Raw genomic sequence first — 19,762 nt, forward strand, 5'->3', positions numbered from 1 at the left:
AAGGCAGAGGGATTAGGCAGGCAAGTAAAGCTTTTGCTATAGAAGAATAGAGGGGCGTCACTGATCATCGATACATCATGCACCTAAGCTATGGCTTATTCAGTCACTGTATTGCAAAAGACGAAACAGGAAAATCATGCCACGCTTAAATCTGTTATGGGAATAGTGCACTGTACTTCTTCGGTCATGGGTGGTGAAATGCCATGAGCAGGGAGGGAGTTGATGAATGATGATGGGATACATATCTGCCTCATTTAACAAATACAGTGAGTCATAGGATGAGAAAACAAATTAAAAAAGAACACTTTTAACCATATCTTTGATAACCATAAATGATAAAACACAAAGTAAGTGAAGGAGATGACCAGCATGTCCCTCTACAGATCTCCCTTCTTTATTCATCTAAACATTTATGCATTCATCCTTTCATTCTTCTTACTATATTCACCCGTAGCCACCATGATTTAAGCTTTACTTCCTCTCATTCAGTCTTTCACCCAAATTCACAGTCCTTTTATTCATCCATTCAGTACCTACTATCCACTCTTTCTTTCAATTATCCTTTCACCATCCATCCATTTAGCCAATACGCACCCAAGCATCCTTTTTGCCCCACACACCTTTTCCTTTCACTCATACTTTCTTTTAACCTTCCATTCTTACCCTGTTTCATCAAACTGTCATTTTTAGTGTACATTGTCTGTGTTTTGCTGAGTTGTAGATATATAACCCAACCACTACTGTAGCTGTAATGCAGGGGGTGCACATATCGGATCACAAAGAGGCTCTTGTAGCTAGTGAGTAATCGTAATTGTCAATAAGCAAGCAATGTGACTTATCATCCCCCATCCCTGTTGCTGCATCTCTCCCTGCTCCATCTGCTCTTCCAGTGGAACTTGAGCTGGCTCCACTGGTCGCGCTGATCGGTGCGGCAAAAAAAACGATGTACAATTTTTAGATACCAAGCCCTTCTTAAGTGTTTTAATTCCAAAAAATATATTGTTATAGTTCAGTTAGCACTGCAATATCACTCTAGGCATTTTCTTAGTTTATATTGTTAGAAAAGCCAGGTAGTCAAGCCAACCAAACGTTTTGCATAATGGAGGGGAAGAACTATAGCCTATGATGATGATGATGATGACTCGGATCACTGAAGCACAATGAAGGGGAGGAATACTTAATGGTCAATGAAAGACAGAATAAAAAAAGATAATGCAAGGATAACCGGAATTAAACAAAAAATTGAATAAGGGAGTTGGAGAAAAAGGCAAAAGTATATGAAATGTAAAAAAGGCATAATTAAAAGCAGTATAATAGTGGGGAGAGGTAAACGTTAGGGAAATAAAGCATTATTAAATAATAGAACTTACTGGGATGAGCAGAGCCATCAGCATTGGTCCTGGTGGTTGGCTTCTCCCCAGCTCCTGCTGGACCCAATTCTGTAGTGCCCCTCTTCTTGCCATTGGGTGCTGTTGTAAGAAATAAAGAAGATACAAAAATACATTAGTGGTACTGCTAATCTCCACAAAATTATTAGATAACAGGCAAACGCAATAACATTGTACTTAAATCAGATTGCCTATGGTACTAGTATGATCAACTATCGTTGAGTTGGCTGTACTCCTAAAAACCCTATTCCAAATGTCCTTAACAAACACTACATTTGGAACTCATACATTACAATGAATGATCTTTGATTCTATTCTCATTTCGCCACCCCCTTGATTGACCAATTCAGTCTACCTTTTTTGTAATGCATAGATGCATACTAGTACTACGCTCACTGTGAAATTGCCTGGGACTGTAGGAACTACATAAAGTCACAGATATCACTAATTCACTGTGCAGACAGGAGGACAGAGGAGTCTTCATTGCAATGACTTCTTAAATAATCAACCAAAGCGAGTGCCTATGAGTACAATGATGTAGCGCCGAGCACCTGCCTAGCTCTAACTGGATCACATAATAAATATTATTCTTAACATAAACTAAACTTAACTTACATCTGAGTGCAAGCTGCATGCTTTTCGGAAAAAAAAGTTAGCATTGTGGAACACAAACACAATAAGATTACACTCACCAAGCCTTGGAATCTCGACTCCTAGCAGGTGGAGCAGGTCTTGCTCGTAGTCCATTATATCTACCCAGCGGTGTGTCAGCTGCTGGGTGGTGTGCTGGACCTGGGTGGTGACCCTGACACACTGGCGCACCCTAGCCCAACGCAGCCGCAGGGGGAACTGCTTCCAGGTCTGTTGCCTGCTGCCAGCATGGAGGGGAGGTGGCGCTACACATAAAGAGTAGTGCCGCTCCTTCCTCCTCAGAAAAGATTGGCCCTGGCTTCTCCCCTTGGCAGCGCCACCGTCTGGGGGCAGGGCTGGCGGTGCCTTTTCCTGGATCACCGGTGATGCCCTGCGCTGTCCAATAAACAAAAATGTAAAAAGTCAAAAAAGCACAAAATAAATGCAAAAACAAAAAACACAGAGGCACAAAAAGACACACTAAAAAATAAATAAAAATGAGAGCTAGATTAATTAGGAGGGTAGAGGATTGAAAGACAATCAAGGGATGAAAAAACAGGCCCAGCACCATAAAAGAAATGAAAAACAAGATGGCCGTGCCCATGCGGACCATGTGGTGCCATGCACTTGCGATTTTGAACACGAGTGCGTATTTTGCATTGCGGTTAATGTAAAACAGAAAGCGAGTGGGCGTGAGAGAGAACTCTGCCCACTCGCGGAACTCCGCGTACCACAGCAGAGCTGTTTTTCTACTTCGCAGAGATCCACATAGCGTGATTCTGTGCACTCCGCCCAGGCCTAGTGTAGATGTCAACCACAAGCAGTGCTGCCGGACCAATAGTAGTGTTTAATTTACAGGCCTTGGGTGTATGGCATACCAGTGGCGGCTGCCACTCAACAGGGTGGGGAGTGGGGAGAGGGGAGGGGAGGGGACGGGGTGGGGGGGAAACAGTGCTTTTTTTTTTTTTTTTTTAAAGCTTACCTGTCCTCATCCTCTTCTTGTTCCCAGGCTCCCAGCCAATCATGATGCAGCTGTCACCAGCAACAGCAGTGTTGTGATTGGTCTGAGTGGCCTGCTTCGCCACTCAGACTAGGAATGGGAGCCTGGGCATTTTCTCCACTCGGCTGTGCTATGCAGCAGGGCAAAGAGCATGCAAAGTGCGCATGTCTTTTTGGCCAGCCCAACACGGCTGGCCAAACAGACATGCGCAATTTGTGTTCACATACCCCTCCTCCAGCCCCCTCTCCAGCCCCGCCTGGCCCCTTCACCCAGGAAAAATAATATGAAAATAATGTTATTATCATTTTTATTTTTCCTTGCCCCACAATCCAGTGGGGCAACGCTCCTCTGCCTTAGCGGAGGAGCCGCCCCGGGGAATACCACTTTACAGGGGGCTTACAAGTAAATTAAACATGGCAATTGTTATATATCAGTATTACAATGTTTAAGGGTGAAGCACATGCACTTTAGCACTGGTCAGCAGTGGTAAAGTGCTCAAAGTACTATGTCCTTCAGAGAGGGCCATTTTCCAGCAACCTTTCTTATGTTTTAAAAATTAACATTGATTGGAGCAACACAGGCACTCCAAAGGTTAGTGATTCCTGTCATTGACTAGCAAATCTCAGATGTAACCCTCTTGAGAATCGTGGAAGACAAATCTCTATTTTAGTTTGCACCTAGCCACCAAGGCATCTTGCAGTGTAAGATACTACACACTACCAGCATATTTATGAGGGGGTTTTCATTGTGTTTGCACCACGCAACGTGGTACATGTGCGACATAAACCCCAAATGCAATTTAGGAAGCCACACAAGGCCACTTTACGTAGCCCTGTATGGCTTCATAGATCTGGAGTAAAACAGTGTATGTCAAATTGCTGTGCTGCCTTACTCTGCCCTGGGAAGGCATTCCATGGATGTTGCGAGGGTGTTCCCACACAACTCCCATGGATTTTGATGCATTCCCAAATTTACCAGAACTGGTAAACCTGGGAATGCACCAAAATTCTACAACTTCCCAGGGGGAGCGTAGCAAGGAGAAATATCTTTGTTTCTCCATGTTACTTCCTCTTTCTTTGTGTACTGTATTCTGCAGCACACATAGACAGAGAATCATGTCTCTGGGGATTGTTTTTGTGCAGGAAGGTGCTCCTTCCTGCACAAAAACAATCCGGCATGCAACGAAGGCACCCTTGCACCATGTTGCAAGGATGCCTGCATTGGCGCTAGACAGCCAAAAGGGCACCAGTGCAGGGGCAAAGGTAAGAATGTGCCATATTGACTTAAATATGGCGCATTTCTGTGCTTTGCCTGTCATGGAGTGCAGCGCAGCCAGCTGACTTGCGCAACATTCTGGGTCTTTTTCACAAATGTGCTTCTAGAGGTACACTGTCAGAATTTTTATAGGAGGCTTTGGTCTACGGAAGTGGTTGAATGCATACTACTGGGGTGGAATCATAGCTTCCTAACTACTCTTACAGATAACCTACAGAGTGGAAAGTAAGGGACTAACAGAGGTCTCCCAAATTACTAGACCTGAAGAGATCAAATCATTTGACGAAATGAAGGTAGATTCAACATAATTTACTTATTGTAATAATTATCAATTGTAAAGTTTCCTTGTAGGCACATTGAAACGGTCACCTTCACAAATTTTAATTATTGCATTTAAAAGATTTTCTACCAGATGGCATAGCACAGGGTTTAAAGAGGAAATACATAAATGAATAAATAAATTGGTTATGCTTAACCTATAGAGAATAAGAGCTAAATGAGACATTCAAATAATGTTTATTGTGAAAGAGTGACTTCAAATTTATTTTAAAAAAACATAGTGTGGCTATAAAATTCAACCATAGATGTGTACAATACCATTCAAGATATCAATTATTCATGCACCAGAGTGTATTCATAAATATTCAAATAAATACTCAGACATGTGTAATTGGATACACACACTGAGGTCATGTACATTTCAGCCTTGGTCCAGACCATTATTTGGTAACATTGAATTGACTAATAGGATTAATAATTTCGTCTTCATTGGATCCTTAGTCACTCTGATACTTCTGGCTTAAACGTGCGGATAAGAGGAAGCATTCCTACATTCATAGTGGGAGAAATGAACATTGATCATAGTGACTGAAAGAGTTAAATATAAGCTAAGAGCACAAACGATGAAACAAAACCTCAAAATGTGACGGCGCATAGCATTATTCAATAGATTGGCAACAACCTGGCAACCTTAACGATACAGTACATAATGGATGAGGCAGCCTCACCCATACGTTTGTGACACGCTTCTTCAAAGGCAACCGCATGTCACCCTGATAAGATGCTACTATCAGGGCAGACTCAACCTCAGTATGAGGGAGTTCTTGATAAGAAATACTGGATAATGGAGGAATTCATATTAAAATTAAATAGCTGGGTAAACCAAAAGGAAATATCTTTATTGGTGGGTACCATGGGTAAGATTAAATTTAAAAAAAGAAAGTGGATGAATTCAGGTGTATCGGCCCCTTTATACTTAGTAGTGCCAACATGTTTCAGCTCATTGAGTGCCAATTATAGGTCAAGGGCTTTCATCTGGCCCAAACTGAACTTTAGCCTGTTTCTACCTAGAACATTCTCTCAAGGGAAAAGGAATGTCCTACCTCCACAATAGTACTAATACACCTTACTGACGGTTGCCGAGACAACCTGATGGGGCAAAGGGGCACCATCTGTAGTTATACATTCATCAAGAGGTGTTCCCAATAATAACACCTACTATCATTCCATCAGCTCTCTCCAATTAGAATCTGCATGAAGATATGCAACTAATGGATTGGACCTGTGTGTTGGAACAAAATGCGGTGGTTTTTAGGTCTAAAATTCTATCAACTTTATATGAAAATAGGACATCACTGAAAAAGGGAGATAAAAAAGGTAAGGTAAAAAACTGAAATTGTGGAACATGTGTGCTCATACTGTGACACCCACCGACCACGCACGCAACCTGGGGTTCATTCTGGACTCGTCGCTATCAATGACCCAGCAAGCCATCGCCGTCTCTTCCTCCTGCTTTAACGCCCTCTGCATGCTTCGGAAGATCTACAGATGGATCCCCACGGAACCAGAAGGACAGTCAACCAAGCCCTCGTAAGCAGCAGACTGGACTACGGCAACACCCACTGCGAAGGAACCACAGCCAAGCTTCAGAAAAGACTGCAACACATACAGAATGCCTCAGCACGCCTCATCCTGGACATGCCCCGCCACAGCCACATCACAGCCCACCTGAGAGACGTGCACTGGCTCCCCATCCACAAAAGAATCAAGTTCAAAGTTCCTCACCCACGCTCACAAAGCACTGCGTAATGCCAGACCAGAATACCTCAACAGACGGCTCACCTTCTATACCCCGACCCGCCAGCTTCGCTCCGCTGACCTTGCCCTCGCCACCATTCCACGCATCCATAGAACGACTGCCATCGGCAGATCGTTCTCCCACCTGGCTGCCAAGACGTGGAACACCCTCCCTATCCACTTGTGACAGACACAGGACTTGCTAACTTTCAGGAGACACCTCAAGACCTGGCTGTTCGAGTAGTAGCAGCACCCCCCCCTTCTGCGCCTCGAGACCCTCACGGAGGAGTAGTGCACTTTACAAATGCTATGGTTGATTGATTGATTGATTAACGTCCCCCTGAACAAGTCTTCCTTAAGAAAAATCTGCTTGATGAGGTGATTGTTTTAACGTTAATATGTTAACTGTTCATTTGGTCTCACAGGAAAACATTTTATTAATGGATGCAAAGCTTTATCAATCACACTTATTAAAATGATATTTTCTTGATTTTTTTTTTTTAAAGTAAAAAAAACCATCATTCTAGTCACACCTCATGATCAATAGAAATGTCTGATGTATTTTTTCCCATGCTACTGCTGTGTTTGAAATATATTTTTGTTTGCAAAATACGCAAATGTTCTAAATTAAAAATGTGTTAGAAAGTCTTTAATGTATTATAGCAGTCTCCTTTCATCCTCCTCGATAGAAGAGCGACTCACTCAATGGAGCTACAAAATGGCAGTCAGAGAATGCAAATAAACAGTGATTTTCGTGTCAAAAACATTATAGCAGTCTGCCTGAAGAACATACCTGACTTTGATAGTCTGTTCTTGAGCAAGTAACAAAGGCACCTGGAAACTGTTAGGAAATAATAACTTTTCTCCTCTCGTTCCGCCTTTCAATCTACACAGCAGAGTAACGTCCGGGAACGCAAAATCTGCTTCTAGGGGCGCTTATTCACTGTGCTGCTGGCGGCGTCCTGACCGAAAATCAGTGTACTTTCTAGATCGTACTGCTCCTGCCACATCATCACTCACTGGTCTCAACCCAATATATTGCTTCTCTGTGAGCCATGGGGCTTATGTCGCGCGCTGCTAGGCCTATGGGGTGAATCCTGTCTCATCAGTCCCAGTCGGGCTGTTTGCATAAGTAGCAATGCTTATGTTCCCGAGAGATTGACACTGTTGGGATATCCGCAGGGGCCTGAAAACAATCGCTTTATGTAAATTTACAGAAAGTAAATATACAGTGTGCAATTGAAAAGATACGAGGTACATTCGCGAACTGATCATAACCACATTTCACCCCCATTGTCACCTTTCACGTCTTGCTACTTTGTGAAGGTGTGAAGGCTTCCTTTTGGATCTGTGCATGAGTCTCGCAAATTCCAAGACCACTACCCATTGACTTAAATTTAAACATCCAATCCTGCGGGTTTCACAATAAAATCGTGTCTTTCGAGACCTTTCAAGATGTAGCAAAAAAACAAGCATTTGCAACGACTTAACAAAATGAAATAAAGTTAGCTTTAAAAAATAAAACTTTTCAATTTTGCTTGTCCAGCTGGGCACGTTTTTGCCAGTTACACGCCTTTTGTTTGAGGTGCACTGGAAGTTAGAACAAAATAGTACCTTGAGAGTAGCGGACGGGCACTAATTAAGTTGAAATAAATTAATGCTTGATCCCTGCCCCACATCAAGGAACAGAAATATTGCTGTGTGCTTTGACTAATGACGTGGCTTTAAAGAAGAGTGCCACGCAAACCAACAAATGGTGAGTGACGGGGGGAGGGGCTCCAAGTCCTTTATTGAACATATCAGTGTCACTCATACGAGATGCATGTGCAAGGCATGCACTCACGGGCTCTACCCTAAAAATGGCCAATATCCATCTATTAGTGAGTAGGACATTTTGGTAAAAGCAAAAAACTCTGTCAACTAAAGCAATCTCAATAAGAATATACCTGACTTGCTTGTGGATTACAGACTTTGGACATGATTAGCATGAGCAGGATTGTCTCTGCCAGCCACAGAACCTGAGCCAGCATGCCGCTGCTCCAGGGCTCAGTATTTAAATGCATTATTTGAAGTCTAAGTTTGTTTCCTGACCAGGGACCCTGCACTATGAAAATGTTTCCTCTTTTGTTGGAAGTTCTGGGGAATAAGAATATTGGATGATGATTTTGAATCCTGTATTCAAAATTCTGAAAGGTGACAGCCAAATTGCTTTTGTTGGCAAATGGTATATGGCGATGTAGTGGTTTAAAGGACCCCTATGGAAAACAAGGGGGTTGCATGGGGAGTTAGGACTTTTTTAGAGTACACAAAATACCCTGTCACAATGTGCCAGATGTCCCGTCCATCATATTACAAGCGTATTATACAGTGATATCGTAATGATTTTGGGGCCATGGTCCAAACATATCTTAGCTTTGCATTTATGATCCAGTTTCATCCCTTTCATGCCACCTTTGGCCAGGTCACTGACAGTGCACAGGAACACTTGCCCAATTTCTAAATGCTTTTACATCTTATATTCAGGGATGGTGTTGTATGTCTTTAATTTTGTAATACAGCAGCAGCTCACTAATATTACGGCAAATATTCTCTGTGGCACTCTCTCGTTCTCATATGTGAGGTCCTGTTTTGATCTAAAAGAACCTTTTTTATAGATGTTGCATGAAACATAAACACAAGATTTCTCTGCAAAATGTCTCTAATAGAGTCTCACATATCACCCACATTATAAATAAACTAAAGGGAAATGGTATTTAAAACGATCTATTCAATAATTATTCAAGGACATCAGGTCAAGGCTCTACAGGACAGAACTGGCTGATTCAGAGGGCCTTCTGAAAGGTCAAAGCCCACTTTTCCAATGTAAAAAAATGCCTCTGGTGTTATAGCCAATAGCACTTTTATTTTGGCAGGTGGGATATCCATCGATTCTGACAGAGTAGCCATGTGACAGATACTGAATATGGCTTTACTCTTCTTTTAAGTGGTTCAATAAGGCCCATATATATGAGGAAATGGCATAGGGCAGCTCTGCAAGTTTTTTTGCTGCGCTGCCCTACACCAATGTGAAAGGGCAGGAATGCACAGTGTCCATAAAATACAGTGCATTCCCCTTCTTTCACCCCTGCGCTGGCACATAATTGGCTGCCTAGCACCAACACAGGCAACCATACACCATGGTGCAAGAGTGCCTGCATTTCATGCAGGATTGTTTTTGTGCAGGAAGAGACACCTTCCTGCACTAAAACAATCCTGAGAGGTATTATTCTCTTTCTATGTGTTGTGCAGAATGCAGCACACATGAAAAGAGGAATAAACGAAGAGAAATTAAAATACTTTTCCTTGTTACGCTTGCTCTGGGGCGGCGTAAGGTTTTGGCACTGCCCCAGGTTTACGTGACTAGGTAAATCTGAGGTAGCGTCAAAATCCATGGGTGTTGAGTGGGAAAACCAACCACAACACCCATAGAACACTTCCCTGGTGCGGAGTAAGGAAACACAGTAGCTTGCGCTGCTTTGTCTTACTCCACATCTGTTAGACTTGTCATCCTTGGCGTGGTCTCCCTTAACTTTTTGTCTCTGTGTCCCAGGTTGTTGATGTGTGCTGGACTTTGATTTTACTGTTTTTGTTACTCTGGGCACTTTACCACTGCTACCCAGTGCTAAAGTGCAAGTGCTCCTTTACAAAATTTGTATTTAATTGGCTTATCCATGATTGGCATATTTGATTTATTAGTAAGTCCCTAGCAAAGTGCACTAGAGGTGCCCAAGGCCTGTAAATCGAATGCTACTAGTGGGCCTGCAGCACTGGTTGTGCCACCCACATAAGTAGCTCTGTAATCATGTCCCAGACCTGCCATTGCAGTGTCTGTGTGTGCAGTTTTAAGTGTAAATTCGACTTAGCAAGTGTACCCACTTTCCAGGCCTAAAACATCCCTTTTCTTACATGTAAGGCACCCCTAAGGTAGGCCCTAGGTAGCCCCAAGGGCAGGGTGCAGTGTATGGTTAAGGTAGGACATACAGTAATGTGTTTTATATGTCGTAACAGTGAAATATTGCTGAATTCGTTTTTCACTGTTGCAAGGCCTGTACCTCTCATAGGTTAACATGGGGGCTACCTTTAAATCTGATTAAAGTGTAGATTCCCTTTGGGAGTGGATGGACATGTGGAGTTTGTGGTCTCTGAGCTCACAATTTAAAAATACATCTTTTAGTAAAGTTGATTTTGAGATTGTGTGTTTGAAAATGCCACTTTTAGAAAGTGAGCATTCTCTTACCTATACCATTTCTGTGACTCTGCCTGTTTATGGATTCCCTGTCTGGGTCAGTTTGACAGTTGGGCTGGTTGCACCTCACACTAGACAGTGACACAAAGGGAGCTGGGGTGTAGTCTGCATTTCCTGATGAGTCATCTGTGCTGGGAGGGAGAGGAGGAGTGGTCACCCATGCACTCATAAGCTGCAGACTGGACTACGGCAACGCCCTCTACGCAAGGACCACAGCCAAGCTTAAAGAAAAACTCCAGCGAATCCAGAACGCAGCCGCACGTCTCATCCTTAACCTCCCTCACCACAAACACTTATCCACCCACCTCAGATCCCTACACTGGCTGTCCATCAACAAAAGGATCAGTTTCAAAATCCTTGTCCACGCTCACAAAGCCCTCCACAACACTGGACTGGCCTACCTCAACGAACGAGTCAACTTCCACATACCAACTCGACAGCTCCGCTCTGCCGTCCTAGACCTCGCTACAGTCCCCCGCATCCAACGCACCACGTCTGGTGGCAGATCCTTCTCCCACCTCGTCGCCAAGACCTGGAACTCCCTCCCTACCAACCTACGCAAGACCCAGGACCTCCTAACCTTCAGAAAGCACCTAAAAACATGGCTTTTCGAGTAGTAACCGGCCACTCCCCCCCCCCCCCCCCTCCCAGCGCCTTCAGACCCTACCGGGTGAGTAGCGCGCTTAAGAAATTTATTTGATTGATTGACTGACCTGAAAGGGCTGTGCCTGTCCTCACACAATATAGTCTCCAACCCCCTGGTGAGCGTCTGGGCCCTGGGCAAGGCAGGATTTCACATTCAAGAGAGACTTTGCTTTGAAGTAGGCCTACTTCAAAGGAGAAATTAGGTATAAGAAGGGCACCCAAAACCACAGACTTGAGAACACTTCTGGAAAGCAAGTGGAATCTCTGCCTGGAGAAGAGCTGAAGAGCTGAGGAAGAACAACTGCCCTGCCTGTGACTGCTTTGTGGAGCTATCCTGCATTTGCTGCTGCTGCCACAATAAGAGGGCAAAGCCTGGACTTTGTGTGCCTTCCATCTTGTGAAGATCTCCAAGGGCTTGATTTAGAGCTTGCCTCCTGTTGTTTGAAGTCTCAGGGACAGCAAAGACTTCTCTCTGCCAGCAGCTGGAGTCTCTGGAGAGACTCCTACTCTGCCAAGTGGTGCCCAATCAGTTCCTGGGACCCTGAAAAGGAAAAGCTGGCAGTCTAAGAGGAAGAAATCTGCGCACAGAATGCTGTGTGGGGAAAAGATTGATGCAACTTCGATATGCGGCTGAAAAATCGACACGCCGCCGGCTTTGAGGCTGAAAATTGACGCTCGTCTGCAACACGACTGAAGAATCGACGCACGGAGCTGGAGAAACAAAGCACAGCATCGCTGACGGAGGCTGGGAGATCGCAACCTGCGCTACGTGGTTTTCGGATCATCGTGAGGCTGGATTTCCGACGCAAGTACCGCTTGGCATGTAAAAACAACGCCAGACCTGCCCGGACCAGAGAGTCCTGACTGGATCGATGCATCGCTCTCCTGCGGAGAGAAGAAACAAACCCACCCCGACACGACGAAAGGAGAAACAACAGAAGGTCTCACTCGTGAGTGAAATCGACGCATCGCAAGCCCTTTTTGACACACACTCGCCTGTGCGGGGTTATTTTTGACGCACCCAAAGTACATTGTCACGCTAACAGTGTTAGTGTGTGTTTAACATTACATGAAGACTCTTTTTGCATTTTAGTTGATAACTTGACTTGTGTATGGTGGATTTTTGTCATTTTGGTCTTGTTTTGTTTAGATAAATATTCTCTATTTTTCTAAACCTGTGTTGTGTCATTTTGTAGTGCGTTCGTTAAGTTACTGTGTGTGTTGGTACAAATACTTTACACATAGCACTCTGAAGTTAACCCTACTGCTCATGCCAATCTACCAAGAGGGTAAGCAGGGGTTAGCTGAGGGTGATTCTCTTTTACCCTGACTAGAGTGAGGGTCCTTGCTTTGACAGGGGGTAACCTGACTGCCAACCAAAGACCCCATTTCTAACAATATCTATGAGGCCATACAAAGCCATGCAAAATGGCTTTGCGTGGCCTTATAGATATGGTTGAGAGGCTTGGACTGCTGAATCGTAAAAAAAGTGACTTTACTGCAGTGCAAGCTTCTCATAAATATTCCCCTATGTATTCTCGTATTAAGAGGGATCCTTTAACAGAGTGTTTCTCCAAATCTGATACCTTTCAATACATTTGTTGTGATACTGCTAATGCATTTGGGTGATTTGGGAACTGGAGGACATAATCGTGGCCATCTAAGTACTAATCTGATGCAGATAGTGTGTTTTTCCTACTGTGAAATACCTCTGTGGAACAGTAAAGCTCTTGATTGTGGTGGGAGAATGTCATATTGTGTACAGCAGGTTGTACTGTACTTTCCTGAACGAAACTTTCTAGAATCACCCTAGACCATCATCTTTCTACAAGATACCCCTACGCCTCAGATGATGGATGTTATTGGGATTTATTTCTATGAAATCACAAATAAAATAATAACACATATTTTCACCACACATAATGCTGCTATAGTATTATCAATCAATCAATCACTTCTCACCTAAAGGGTCTCAAGGTGCTGAGGGGTGTGTCCTCAGAGTTCAGTTGAAGAGCCAGGTCTTGAGGTCCTTCCTGAACTGAGGCAGCAATGGTGACTGTCTGAGGTGAGGAGGTAAGGTGTTCCAACCTTTTGCTGCCAGATGTGAAAAAAGATCTTCCTCCAGCTGAGGACTTCTTTAGGCGGGGTACATTGGTGAACAACTGCTGGGACGAGCGGAGAGGTCTGGAAGGGGAGTACCAGGTAAGGCGGTGATTGAGGTAGCTAGGTCCACTGTCATGGAGGGCTCTTTAGGCATGTACGAGGAGTTTGAAGTTGATCCTCTTCTCGATGGTGAGCCAGTAGAGGTTTTTCAGGTGTCCCGTGATGTGTTCTCGGTGGGGGATGTCTAGGACGAGTCTGGTGACAATGACATTCTGAATTTGTTGCAGCTTGTTCAGGTTCTTCTTGGAACTTCCAGCATAGAGGGGATTGCCGTAGTCTAGTCTGCTTGTGATTAGTGCGTGTGTCACGGTTTTCCGGCAGTTGGTTGGTATCCATCTGATGATCTTCCCTAGGAGTCGGAGGGTGTGGATGCAGGTGGATGTGACGGAGTTGATTTGTCGGGTCATGGTGAGCATTGAGTTGAGGATGACTTCATGGTTTCGTGCATGGTCAGTAGGGATGGGGAGGGTCCTAGGATGAGGATGTCAGTTTTGTCGGAGTTCAGCTTGAGGCAGCTCTCCCTCACCCAGGTGGCAACTACTTCCATCCTGTCCCTGAAATTCTCCTTGGCTATTGAGGGGTTCTCGGTCAGGGAGATGATCAGCTGGGTGACATCAGCATAGGAGACGATGTTCATACCGTAGTTCCTGACGATGGGGGTGAGTGCGATTATGTACATGTTGAACAACATGGGGCTGAGCGATGATCCTTGGGGTACTCCACAGCTGATGTTGGTGGGTTCTGACAGGTGTGGTGGGAGCCTGACTTTCTGTTTTCTTCCTGTCAGGAAGGATTGTATGCATCCGTGGGACCTTGCCGCGTATGCCTGCTGCGTGGAGTCTGACGCATAGTGTGCAGAGAGACACTGTGTCAAAAGCGGCTGAAAGATCAAGTAGGATGAGGGCTGCTGTTTCTCCGTGGTCGAGGAGGGAGTGGATGTCATCTATGGCAGTGAGCAGGGCAGTTTCGGTACTGTGGTTAGTTCTGAATCCTGATTGGGAGATGTCCAGGATGTTATTGTCCTCGATGTGTTGGCGTAGCTGAGTGTTGATTGCTTTTCCTGTGATCTTGGCTGGGAAGGGCAGCAGCAAGATGGGGTGGTAGTTCTTTAGGTCCATTGGGTCGGCTGTGGGCTTTTTCAGAAGTGGGTGGACCTCGGAGTTATGGCCTAGTTTTATAAATCGATCAATATTCTTTCTGCTTTGAAGCTCTAGGTAGTGTTTCATGGTAGAGACGACTTATTATAAGTGTTCTGCAAAAACAATATACTAAGTCTGGGATCCACTCAAATATATATTTATTTAAATAAGAATTGGCCAATATCCCCCATTGGGAATTTACTTTATGAATGTACTAGCATGTGTGAGGATGACTGGGTGTCCCTGTTACCCTTGTGCCCTCCTCCCAGGGAGCACCCTCAAGGGTTGCACTAACTGTGCATCATCTCTCATATAGTGCAGAATGAGTGCGCTTACCAGTGGTGTAATCATGCATGTGCCACTCCTGTAGTACAGCCTGGGCAGAATGGCAAATGTGTTTAATGTGAAGAAGGGGAACACACACTTGTAAGACACCTGTAGACCTTCTTCACTACTGTGAAACATATAACAGAAGGGTCCGTTCAAGAATTCATGGTCCCTTCTGTAATACCAAAGGACTCCAGGGAACCCAATGCTATTGCGCACCCTGGAGACTATGATTTAAATGACTCCTTGAGATAATAGGTTAAATCTCCCAAAATACATTTTGTATTGTACTAGAGTACGTCCAAATGATATAAATAAATTAGCTTCCTGATAATGAAGAGCGGGTTGCAAACCAGTGACTAGATAACCACAAAGATCTTGTCATAGCAGAACATTCACCTATGAGCTGCATGTCAAACAGAGGTGACTCTGTCAGACACAGATCATGCTGCCTCAGAGGATAACAAACAAAAATGGAGAAGGCAGACCATGAAATACTGGTCTCCCTTCTGACAATGGACTAACGACTACAAATGACAGATAACTAAAACTGTAAATCTGAATTGTTGTTGATGATGATGATGACTAGACTAAACTTTTTGGACTATTTAGGTAGCCATCAAAATTCTAAGATGTAAATGGCATATGACATATTGTGGCCATAAACATGTTTACCTATTTGCCAGCTCATGAAACCTGGGGTACCTAAGTTAAGGTCACTGTTCCCTTAAAAAAAATATTTCATTCATTTATGGGGCACTATCCGCATAATGCACCAGACCTTGAAAACTTACTTCTAAAGAAAAAAAAAAACAGGTGAACTGTCGAGAAAGAACATGATTTAGGTGCCATCGACAGACGTGTGAAAAGAAAAGTCAAAGGAGAGTGTACATTTTGCCAGAGGAGCAACATATATGTTCAAAAGGGCTAGGCTAAGGGAAGAGCCCTGTGGGACAACTGCTAAAATAATGCAGAAAATAAATGAGAAAGTGGAATGAAAACTGATTGAGAGTGCTTACGAAGACAGCTAATGATCCATTTAAGAGCAGTGTTGCCCTATGGGGGTCAGAAATGGTGGGAGCAAATCAGAGGTTGATTTCTTTCTTTCTAACTTGACCAGAAGAAGGAGAAATATAGGATGGAACATGCTAAGTACTGCAGGATCAGCTAAAGATATTTTTTCAGAAATTAAATTAAATAACTAGTTAGTGTTTCCAAGAAAAGAGTACTATGCCTGAGAGAAATTTGCAGGGATCATTATGAAATGCACTAATACCAGAGAGGACAAGGTGCATAATATTAGCAGGGCAGAAATCTAGAGGTGAGACAGTTTTAGTACTGAGAAGATGGTCAGTTGTTTTCTCTGGAGATGGAGACAGAAAATGAGAGTATGGAGTCAGGAGGAAGAGAAATAGAATTAGGGTCAGTTATAGAGGAAAGAAAATCAATGAACTAGGAAAATGTTGGCAAATGTTAGTAATCTTGTCATGGAAAAAAATGGAAAGAGAGCCATACAGGGCCTGTGAGCATGTGATTTTGTAATAGTATCAGAAAGGCACTCAGAATTAGTGAGTGAATTTAAACTGAGAAAAAAAAACTTCCTAAGCCTAATTGTAGGACGGTGTTATCTTATCGGCATAGAAGGGTGCTTGTGTAAAGAGAAGAAGAGCTTTTATAAGGTCACAAAGCGGACTCAAGGGTGATATGTGAGGAAGGGGAATAGTAGCATCTCCTAATACATTCCACCCATTTACAAGGTATTTTGAAGGACTTCAATGAGGTCTATATCAGGTGTGACTCTCAGGGACATATTTACAAGCCCCTTGCACTGCTGGTGCATCACTTTTTTAGACGCTTCGGAAGACAATATCTACGAGGCCACACAAAGCCATTTTGGGTAGCTTTTCATGGACTCATATATATATAGCGTAAGGCAACGCAGCACAGGTCGGTGCATTGCCTTAAACTGAGATGGGGGTGCATTCCATGGGTGTTGCAGTGAGTTTTCCCAACCAACACCAGTGGGTTTTGACGCATTCCCAGATTTACAAGGACATGGTAACCTGGGAATGCATCAAAAATGAATATCTTTTTTCCTCCTCATTTTTGAAACTCTTCATTTGGACGCAGTTTGGTTTCATTAGCACAGCGAGCATTGGACGCATATCTGAGCATACCCTTGGCCATCACTGTGAATTCTTCCAAGTAGTCAAACCACTAGCAATCACTTGGGGTAGCATTCAGACCCATCATGTTTGTGCCCACTATGCTACCTTAAATTAAAATTGGCCATATGAAAATCAGCCTTGTCCTGCCCCAATAGGAATAGTCCAGCCTGAACCACCAAGCCAGGTAGTGTCTGAACAGAAATACAAGCAACCAAAGACCGGTTTTGGCCTAGTTGGACCTCTTCAGTCAGTTGTAACTTGGTTTCAGTGGTGAAGTGAGCACAGACTCATGGCTGGGCATACCCTCTGCCACTTACGGCATTGCATCAAACACACAAAAGTGAGAGGGGAGGATTCCTTGCAAATAGCCTAACCATTGGCATTCACTTGGGAAAGCATTCCAACACATCAGTTTTTGACCATTATGTGACCTCAGATTAGACAATCTCTTATGGTGGTAGATATTGTATCTACTAGTACTTACTAGCACACATTTGGAAGGAAAGAAAAATCAGAAAAATAAAATTGTATTACTTTTCACAATTTGTCCATAATGTATATTCTCTATTGCCACTAAAGTTGTGATGCCTCTATTTTGCGTATGTAATGAACTAGCTTTGCTTTTAATAAAAGCCTCTAAGACAGTACATGTCTGCCATTGTGTATGCTAATTCAAGGGTAAAGGAGAGCTTAAACCCTGATCTCTGACAGATAGTGAGTGAAACCCAGATCTCGTTAATCTCTGGCAGGTTGTATCTGTTACTAATGCATCTCTTGTTAAGAGAAACCTGAAAGAAGTTTCCTAAACACATATCTATTACCCCAGCTTTAAATAGTAATTCTGTATACCTGCATGGTCTGGAGCCCAAGGAAAATGTCAGACTCTGATCAGGATTAGCGAGGCAATATGACAATGGGGCTGAGTTGCAGATTCTCACATACCAAGTGTTACAGCAGGCTAGTGACCTAATGAGACATAGAAGACATGGCATTAGTGGCCATACTCACTTGCACAATCCCATCGCTGCCAGTTAGCATTCTGAAGCTTGTTAAACTCCTCAGGTTTTATGCTCTAGTGCATTTATGCAGCATTTTTGTTACAATTGTAGTATTCACTGCATCATAGCTGTTAAATACCAAAGAAGGAAAAAGCACCTTGAGGCATTTTGCAATTCTAGTGTCTCCACCATGTCTTCATTCTTGTGTGATGATTGCATTGGGTCTACCTCAATTTTTTGCCTTGCTTGATGTCAGTAAAGCAGATGTGTGCCCTACTTCTATATCTTTATTGCCTACTGTGCTTTTCTATGCTTATAATAACAGAGAAGGTTGAATGCCATAGCCTCATCTGGTCCACATCTTTCAGACTTCAGAAGATCATGATAGGGTCTTACCAGTTAATGCCTAGCTTTCACTATAGAAGCGAGAAGTAGACATAGATTTATTATAGAACACAATTAGAAGTAATACAATAACAAAGGTTATTTGCATTACCAGAGCATTCACTGTGGCGTTCCACTTCTGGTTCCCATCATTGCCAGTGAAGACCAATAAAGCTGATAAAGACCATGGGTTGTTGGTCAGTTCATGGTGATATTGTCAGTCATGTTTGTAAATATTGGAGTCACTATTTATGTGTTAGGATGGCTTTGGCTCTTTATAACAATGGGCTTGACAATAATGGGAACCCAGAGTGACTAGATGAAGGGACCAATCGATGAAGGGATTATGAAAAAGAAGCCAAGGAACCCTTAAAATCATGCCAAAGGTGGGTGTGTCAATGAAATCAAAGGTCAAGGTTTCAATATGCCTATTCTCGCATACTAGACTTTTTAGAAACAGTTTTGTGTGTGCACATTCCAGTTGAGAGCTCGGAGCCATCCACGGTTCTAACAGGTTCAGGTGTAAGTTCTTAACACGTGGTATATGTAAAGAACTATCCAAAGCTAGCTCTAAGAAGTTTCCTGTAGCCCCAGAATCTAGCAGTATAGGTAATACCTTTCACTGTTGAGTTGATAGTATTATTGTGACTAACATAGTAAAATGTCATGGAATCTCATGTGACGTGTTTGCCAAATAATGGGGGGTCTGAGCGAGGACCTTACATGAATGGATGACCCCTGGGTCAGCTGTTAGTTTTCCTGCATCAAATCAGATATCACAGCAACATTCTTTTGAGTTCCTTTTGATTTAAGAGTACATTCACAAGCAAAGTGCCCTGGTTTACCACAATACAAACACAGATTTAACGTTTTTCTTCAATTTGTTTCCTCTGTAGGCATAGGACCACATAAGCTGCTATCTGAATAGGTTGTGTTATCCTGATTCTTGGACTCAATCTCTTTACGCTCTGGGCAAACTATTAATAGTGTAGCTTCCTCTCGAGAGTATTCTCCCTTGCGGTCCATTAACCTATTGTCTAATTGGATAACAAAATCAATTAACTCAGAACAATCCGATGGGGGATCCACAATGTACACTAAAGAATCTTTTCATTCATTTCTTAGACCTCAGCAAAAGATGGAGGTTCTCTTCTCTTCGAACCAGTGGGTTTCTGTAACCAGTGAACAAGAAGTCATAAAATAAGTCAAAAGATCTTTATTACCCTGACGTACATTTAATAACTCATTATCACTAGCCTGAACAAAGATGTGCGTAGCTAAGAG

This window comes from Pleurodeles waltl, chromosome 4_1 (genome assembly GCF_031143425.1).
Source record: "Pleurodeles waltl isolate 20211129_DDA chromosome 4_1, aPleWal1.hap1.20221129, whole genome shotgun sequence".
Lineage (NCBI taxonomy): Eukaryota > Metazoa > Chordata > Amphibia > Caudata > Salamandridae > Pleurodeles > Pleurodeles waltl.